This window comes from Sphaerodactylus townsendi, linkage group LG03 (genome assembly GCF_021028975.2).
Source record: "Sphaerodactylus townsendi isolate TG3544 linkage group LG03, MPM_Stown_v2.3, whole genome shotgun sequence".
In the NCBI taxonomy this organism is placed as follows: Eukaryota; Metazoa; Chordata; class Lepidosauria; order Squamata; family Sphaerodactylidae; genus Sphaerodactylus; species Sphaerodactylus townsendi.
The window spans coordinates 16,414,946-16,424,267 of NC_059427.1; positions in this window are offsets into that span (position 1 = coordinate 16,414,946).

Below are 9,322 nucleotides of genomic sequence, written 5' to 3' on the forward strand. Positions count from 1 at the left end.
TGTAGCCCTTCTGTTTAGAGCACGTTACTTCAGTAGCTCCCAACTAAATGGTATAAGCAGTGATGGCGAACCTATGGCACGGGTGCCAGAGGTGGCACTCAGAGCCCTCTCTATGGGCACGCGCAAACAGAGTCCCCACCCCCCACACACACATCTAGGCTGGCCTGGGCCGCTGCGCTCGATTATTAGCATTAAACCTAAGACCTAGTTTGGGGGAAGTAGTGTAGGTAACCCTGTTAAGCACTGTTAAACTAAAGTGCAATCCTTTACCTGGGAGTAAGCTCGGTTGCTGGCAATAGGGCTTGCTTCTGAGTAAACCCTCCTAGGGTCGTGATTCACCCGTTGGAAGAGTTGCACGGTTGCTTCAAAGCAAAGCCATCAACTACCACCAAGCTTATTCCTGAGTAACGCACCATTTTTTCTAAACAAAAACCTCAATATTCAGGTTAAATTACCACGTGTTGGCACTTTGCGATAAATAAGTGGTTTTTGGGTTGCAATTTGGGCACTCGGTCTCGAAAAGGTTCGCCATCGCTAGTATAGAGCAATGCCACAGTAATGCTACTGAGCAGTCTTTGTCTGGATTCCAGCTACCCAGAATCAATAGCCCAGCTTCCTCTCTCCAAACACAAGACCCAACCACTGGCAAGCGTCTAAGCCCCAAGCACCCTCCACAAGATCTCATACATAGTAGCTTTCTATGCTGAACTAGTAAACCCAGTTGCACAGAGGTTCCTGTCCCCATGCTTACTGAACTCACTTCTCAAGGACACTTCTTGTCATCTCCTTTGTTGTCATTTAGGCACTGAGATAGAATAAATCTTACAGATAGGGCAGTCTTTGCCAGCTGCAGCCTGGGAGATTCCTGGTGATTTGGGGGTGGGTTAGGGAAGGGGGAATGTGGGGTACAATTTGTGGTATACAGTAGGGTCAGTTCACTGAAGGTGCCAGTTTCTCAAGAGAACTGACATGTGTAGTCTGGATAACTCTTCTTTTGGGGGGAAAACTCCGGATCCCACCTGGAGATCTGCAGTTTTCATATATATAAAAATAGTAATATAGCAGAGTGCACCAAGGCTATTGGGTGCAGCAAAACCCATGTATTCTGTGCGTGTTCGGGAACAAAATTACTTGCAGTCTTCTACTCAAACTAACATCCTTCATTGATTGTAGGAACTCCTTTCCTGGATAGGACAGAATAAATATAGTCTAACTAGGTTGGAGGGAGATACAGAACCTGCATTCTGCCAGATGGAGAAGTGGGATGGAGAAAGATTATAAAAGGTTGAAGGAAGGAAGGATTTCCCTGAGAGTAGCAATCTGTACATCCAAGGGATAGTGTCAGAGCAGTAAGAAAAAAGAGAGAGAGAAGATACCTATTGGGTTGACCCCTGTCTCTCTCTATCTCTGTGTGACTCTCCAATCAAGCCTCCCTCTGAAGTCTTAGCTTGAGAAACAGCACAAAGTCTTTCACTTCCCACACTACTTGTACTGGCTTTGAAGACTTCCCTCCTTTTCCACACTGCCTCTCCTTGGTTGATCTCTTTAGTGCAGTATGATGGTTACCCTGTTCCTTGTCAGTTTTTAAGCTTCTCTTCAGTTTTCACAGGATGATAGACTTGGAAGGAGCCTTATAAGCTAGCCAGTCCAAGCTCTTGTTCTATACAGGAAATTAAAAGCTGGAATGTTCCTGATAAATGACTGTCCATTTTCTGCCCAAAGACCTCTGTGAGGAACTATGTGTGTCCCCCCCCCCTTTTCCAGGCTAAACATACTGAGTTCCTCCAACCTGTCCTCATAGGACTCATTAACAGTCTGTTCCTTTTCCAGCATTTGTTCTGCACCAAAGAATTAGAAGTGCAGTGGAGGTGGGTTGAACCAAAAGCTCAAACTGAACTCATCACGAATATGAAGGAACAAAGAGTTCCATTACAAATGCAAGATGCTTCTCAGGTCATTAACCTGCTCAAAATGGGGGACTGTAGGTTTTGGCCATTTTCTCCTTCCCCCAGCAGCCCAAGGTTCTAAACCCTAATCTGAAGACTGAGGTTTGATTCCTCACTCCTCTCCCTGAGTGGCAGAGGCTAATCTGGTGAACCAGATGTGTTTCCACACTCCTATGTTCCTTTTGGGTGATCTTGGACTAGTCACAGTTCTTTGGAATTCTCTCAGCCCCACCTGCCTCACAAGGTGTCTGTTGTGGGGAGAGGAAGGGAAAGGTGCTTGTAAGCCACCTTGTGTCTCCTGACAGGAGAGAACGGTGGGATATAAATCCAAACTCTTCTTCTTCAGATAGGTTCTGTGACCCTGGACGTCAACTTTTGGGGGATTGGGAGAAGGGGGGGAAAAAAATCAGAAATCCACACCCACCAGCACTTTCCACTAAATTTAAACAATAGTGAGATCCATTGAATACACCCATATTTGGTGTGGTGTTGTTCCCTGGACATCCTCTGAAAAAATGTGCATCATTTAATTGGACTGGGCTGCCAGAAGTATGGGGTGGGTGTACCTCCATTAATGAAGTTTCAGCTGGCTGGCAACACTGACCTTTGTTGTAGCTCGTTTTTTGAGAGCGATAAATCCTGGGATAGTCATCCGAAATATCTAGGTTTCCTCGCAATCTCCCCACTGCTGAACCGTGGAACACAGATCAGTCCCGTTTTCTCCCCCCCCCCCGCCCCCCCACTTATCACGGGATTTTCCTGGACCTGCTTGTATATGGACCTTTTTGAAAAAACACTCCAATGGGAGCCAATAGGAGATGGTGGCTACACATTTGAGGGTCCATAACTTTGGCCCCCATGAACCAAACATCACCAAACCTGGGTGGTATCATCATCAGAGTCTCATACTGATACCACCCAGGTTTTGTGAAGTTTGGTCCCGGGGGTCCAAAGCTATGGACTCCCAAAGGGTTGCCCCAATCCCCCATTGTTTCCAGTGGGAGCTAATAGGAGATGGGGGCTATACTTTTGAGGGTACATAATTTTGGCCCCCATGAACCAAATTTCACCAAACCGGGGTGATATCATCATGTGACCAGCAGTCCCTAGACAGGTATCTTGGCCACAGAGCAGGTGACAGGACCTGATTGTATCCCTGACAGCAGGCACACACATACCCCACCAAAGGGGCAGGCCTAGATGTCTTCACTAGAAACATGAGGCAGTGGGGATGTTGGAACCTGGATGAAAAGGTGCCGATTCTTTTGAAACTTGGTTGTATCTAGATTAAATTTTCAGTGGAAATTCTGCCTGATTTGGTGTAATTAATTTGTTAATGGTGTAGTCTGCTGCTATTCATTGTCTTTTCAGTATGCCGTTTTTAAGAAACAAACTGATCTGTCCCCAAAGCAACCAACTAGAAGTATATCCATAAGGGAAGAAGGTCAGTTCAGCACACACCCAGAGGTCATAGTTGGAACTTCTAGAGCAGAAAAAGTTTGAAAGGCATTTCTCTTTATGTGTACTCACTAATTGGGAATGAGGCTTCAGTCAAGCATTGTTAAAGAGGCATTTTCTAGGATTTCCATAAGATGGCAGCAGAACAGAAGAATTGCTCTGTGGGATCAGACCAAGGTGAATCTCATCCAATCGCTTGCTCCTCTGGAAACAGCCAGCCAACAACCACTGGGCACATCCAAGGTCAGCATGCCTGTCACTGCTTCCTACGTTGTGACTAGCACCTAGTATTCAGAGGCATACAGCTTCTGTATTTGGAGGCTGTATTTAGCTAGTATAGTTTAGAGCCACTCAATTCTCTATAAATCTAACCCCTTTGATGTCAAAAGACAATGGCTTTATGACATTGTAAGCCACCCTGAGCCCTTTGGGGGCTGGGCGGGGTATAAATAAATAAATAAATAAATAAATAAATAAATAAATAAATAAATAAATAAATAGAATGATGATAATTAATTTCATTTATTAATTTAATTTTCTAATTTTGTCTCAAAGGGAATTACACAACTGCAAAACTATACAATAAAAACTGGAATAATACATAGGCCCTTTATCCATGTACTACTTACCGTGCAGTTTTGAAGCAGACAATTTGCAATCTTTGCTTAGCATTCTGTGTTTGTTTTACACCATCCTTTTTCTATGTGGGACTTGTTTTCTGTCCTGTATTCATTTTGCTTATCAGATGAAAAGTTGGCTTTTGTTTGCCTGGGTGCAGGACATCACTGGTAACATGGTGAAGGGAGTATTCTCCAATTTTTTTACATGAAGAGTCTATTGATACTGCAATGCTGTACTAAGATTGGAGGTTTGAATCTTCGTGGCTTGGTATAGCTGCATGCAAGCTTGATTTCTCCTGTTCATTGCCATCCATTTTCCATTTTAGATGTCCTCCCCTACAAGCTATCGTAGTAGAAATATTTTGGGCAGTTTCAACTTATAGTTTTGTTTGGTTTTTTGCCGGGACCAGACTAGCAATAGAATGCTGATCTTAGAAGAGAAATTTACAAAGCTTGATCCATAGGTCATGGCATCACTAGACAAAAGGGAGAGGGTGCATCACAGAAGGCAGCCAAGTATCATATCCCCATTTCCCCACCACTACCATCCTGTCAAGGACGTAGGTAAGGGGGGTTCTCGGGTTCAACCCCCCCATTGCATGTCTGAAGCTCCGCCCCCCCCGTTTGTGGGTTTTTTTAATTTTTCAGTGTTTTTTTTGTTTTTGGCCTACAGGGGGCAGAGTTTTTAGGCTAGAAGCACCAAAATTTCAGAGATTTGTTGGGAGACTATCTGTAACAAACTGAGTCCATACAATAGAATCTTCATGAAAGCAGAAAAATCTTTAAGATGGCTAGATTGGTCATAGTCCTTGAGAGAACTGAATATCAAAAGACAGAGATCAAGAGAACGTTGGTCCAACTTCTTTTGAAACTTTCACAGGTAAGTTTCTCAGGCAAGGCCAGACCATTCTGGGAATAGCGCCAAGCAAGAGATAGCACAAACTGAAACAACAAAAGAGGTGCTAGCAAAAACTGTCACATTCCAATCCCCTCTTTACACTCTCCTGATAATACCAACCAGGTTTGGTGAAGTTTGCTCCAGGGGGTCCAAAGTTATGGACCCTCAAATGTGTACCCCCATCTACTATTAGCTCCCATTGTAAACAATGGGGTATGGGGCACCCCTTTGGAGGTCCATAACTTTGGACCCCCTGACCCAAATGTCACCAAACCTGGCTGGTAACATCAGGAGAGTCTCCTAAAGATACCCGGAAAGTTTGGTGCTACTAGCTCAACAATTGCACCCCTGACAGCAGGCACCCCCCAAAGTTCCCCAGATTCTCCTTTTAAATCCACCTCCTTCGGCATGGATGTAAAGGGAGAATCTGAGGTCCCCAGTTTAAACATTGAAAGTGATGCTGTTTCAGGGTGGGGGAGAATCCACCCCAAAACAGCATCACTTTCAATGTTGTTTTAACTGGGGACCCCAGATTGTCCCTTTAAGGTGGATTTAAAAGGAGAATCTGGACTCCCTATTTTAAACGCCATTGAAAGTGATGCTCTTGTGAGTGGATTTCAGCATCACAGCAGCTGCCCATGGGGTGGGGGTGCACAAAACTCAGATTTTGCACCGGGCTGCATTTTCCCTAGCTATGCGTCTGCCCAGAGGGGAGGGCAGAAGGGACTGCCAGCTGGAAGCACTGCCAGTGGGAGGGGCAGGGGAGTCTGCCGTCCCTGGCCTTGGAGAGCTTCTTTTATAACCACTGAGGCCAGGGGTGGGGCTTGGGGAGGCATGGCCACACCCTCAGGGGTGGGTGGGGGCGTGGCCCCCCGACCCTCCCCATAAAAAATCTATGCCTACATCACTGCATCCTGTGCTTCAGTGGCTGGCATTCCTTCTTTCTTGCCAGGAAACCTTCATTTCTTGAAATTGCCTGCTGAAGATTCTTTTTTAGTGGCACCACAAAATCATGCCAACCAACAACACAATCTGCAACCCTAAGATCACTTTTCTGGAAGTATCTGACATTGAATAAGGTGGGAACAATAAAGCACTGATTTTCTTCTTTATATGTTATTTCTTTTCAATATTTTATTCCACCCTTTTCAAAGGCTCAAGGCAGCTAACAAAAACAATGTTCTACACCACAAATTTAAGCCACAAAATCTCAGCTCAGTTTCCAGGTAACAAAAAATACACCCATAAGTTACAAAGAATTCCAGTGCTTTTACTCTCCCTCATCCCGTTAAGCAATTTGATTGGTCACTAATACTTCAAGTTGTCAAATACTTTCTCTGCATCTAGAAAAATCAAAAATAAGAACAAACAGCAATTACACCAAATGCCTGGCTGCACAATGGACTGGATAACTTTCAACCAGAAAAAAACGATAAAGTTTACTTCAAAAACTGTATGCTTCCAATTGACTTATATACACTTCTCAACAAAGCGTCAAAAGACAACATTAAAAATTTACAGATAAAGGTCACAAAAACATTACATCAGTGCAAGTAGTCTTATAAGACTTATTTCAGCTAACTCTCAGAAGTCTCAATGAGTCGGTAAAGATTTTCTGGGTGAGCAGCTACTGGTAAAGACTGATCTCGATGACTCTTCAGACAGGCCCAGGGATCTAATACAATGGATCCATATCTAATTACCAATGTGATAGAAACATCTAAAATAGTCTTGAAAGCTATAGTAGCTCCCACTATAAAAAATATATCCTTTAGGGGCTCTAGTTTCCTGTAACTGAAATCATCATAAGTTTAATGCAAGTGTTACTTAAAAAGCATGAACATAGAACAAAACTTTTTATCTGTAAAATCTATGCAAAAAAAGAAAACTTTTTAAGTGTTTGGTCAGCTTTCCCGCTATTGTATCTTCAGTGTGGCTACAGTCCTCCAAATGAGCTCAATGCTAATTCTGGAGGTATTATCAAGTATATAAAGGAATGCTAATTAGTCACCTGTGTGTATTCACAAAACCCTGCCAGATCAAGGGTCTGAGGGCTCTACAATCTAAACACTAGATTTGTTCCAACTGTAGAAGTTTCTTTTTTAGACTGATCCCTCTCTCTCCCACAGTTGTCAGGATAAGAAAATGCAGAGTCAGGCGGATGATTCATCTCAGTAAAATAATTTCCCATGGGAGCTTATCTGATCTTATTCTTAATTTGTGATGAATGTTCTAAGACCCCAATTTTGAACTTTCTGGATGTCTGTCCTATATATCAGAGACCACAAGGGCAGAACATTAAATATACAGAGTTCATTGTATTACAGTTAGTAAATTTTGTCAATGTCCGGCAAAACACCACTTCTGTATTGGTGTACGTTTTGCATTCATGTGATAACTTACCGTATATATTCGTGCATAAGTCGACCCGCATATAAGTCGAGGCACCTAATTTTACCACAAAAAACTGGGAAAACTTATTGACGTGTATAAGTCGAGGGTGGGAAATGCAGCAGCTACTGGTACATTTCAAAAATAAAAATAGATACCAATAAAATTACATTAATTTTATTTATTTATTTATTTTATTGGATTTTTATACCGCCCCATCCCCGGAGGGCTCTGGGCGGTGTACAACATTTAAAAACAGTATAATTAATAACATTTAAAAGCAGCGATCCAAGTTTAAATATAAATTAAATTAAAATCCAAGATGTAAGGTGGCGTCCAGCGTTTCAACAGCATAAAATCCCTCCCTCCCCACGATGAAGGGAGGCATGGCGAGTCTCAGTGATGGAATCGTGGCCCAGGTGTTGAGGGCCACAGACGGGGCACTATTAGCGGCTGGGTCCTCCGAAGGCCCGGCGGAACAGCTCTGTCTTACAGGCCCCGCGGAACTCCTTAAGGTCCCGCAGGGCCCGGACAGCTGGAGGGAGAGCGTTCCACCAGGCCGGGGCCAGGGCTGTATAAGTCCTGGCCCGCGTGGAGGCCAGCCGCATCACCGAAGGGCCAGGGACCACCAATAAGTTGGCCTCCGCCGATCGGAGAGGCCGCCTAGGGACATATGGGGTGATGCGGTCTCGAAGATACGATGGTCCCAGGCCGTGAATGGCCTTAAAGGTCAACACCAACACCTTGAAGATGATCCGGAACTCTACTGGGAGCCAATGCAGCTGCCGCAGCACAGGCTGGATGTGTTCCCGAAGGGTGCTGCCTGTAAGCAGACGTGCTGCTGCATGGTGAACCAGTTTTAAACGCCGGATCAGACGCAAGGGAAGGCCCGCGTAGAGCGAGTTACAATAGTCAAGTCTGGAAATGACCGTTGCATGGATCACTGAGGCTAGGTCCGCTCTGGAGAGGAAGGGCGCCAGCCTTGAACCTGACGGAGGTGGAAGAAGGCAGCCCGGGTTGTATAGGCCACCTGGGTCTCCATTGTGAGAGACAAATCCAGGTGGACCCCCAAAGACTGCTTGAGCGGAGGGGGTCCGGTGTCAATTGGACCCCCTCCCACACCGGCGGCTGGAAGGTCGCTCCCCCCCCTCACGGGCAAGCCAGAGGATCTCCATATTCGAGGGGTTCAGTTTTAACCTGCTCTGCCGCAAGCAACCAACAGCCGCCTCCAAGCAGTGCTGGAGAGCCACAGAGGCGGTGGCTGCTCCCACCTCCATCAGCAGAATAGGCTGTGTGTCATCAGCGTGCTGATGGCAAATCAGCCCAGAAACTCCGACACACAGCTACAGAGCAAGAGGTCGCATATAGATGTTAAATAACAAGCCCGGGGACAATAATGCCCAGGTACACCGCATTGAAGCGGGCACTTCCGGGAGGCCTGGTCCCCGCACCTCACTTGCTGAGTCCGGCCCCAGAGAAACGAGGTTATCCACTGAAGGACAGTGCCCCGCACTCCGGAGGCGGCCAGGCGTTACAGGGCCAAAAGGTCGTCAGTGGAGCCACATCAAGCAGCTGCGGTGAGATCTGGCACAGCACCAGCTGCGCCTTGATCCTGGCCCTGGTCAAGCTGAGGATACGCAGTGTGTCTGTGAGCGGCGACGAGAACAGAGAATCTCAAGTCCCATGCCTGCAGCACTGCAGGCAGGACTGGAAGAGGGGGTCGAAAGCCGTCTCGCGTCATCCAGAGGCATCAGTAGGTTAAATGTTAGTAGGTTAATAATAATCAGTAGGTTAATAATTGAGGCATCAGTAGGTTAAATGTTTTTGAATATTTATTTCAAAGAAAAACAGTAAACTACTTTAAAAGTCCAACAATAACTTTAAAAGTGCAAAACTTTAGCTCAATCAGCAACCACTGGCGTAGCTCCAACGGGGACATCCAGGGCGGTCCGCCCCGGGCGGGCTCCTGCCAGGTCACGTGGGGGGCGGCAGCTTCGGCTGCTGGCTGC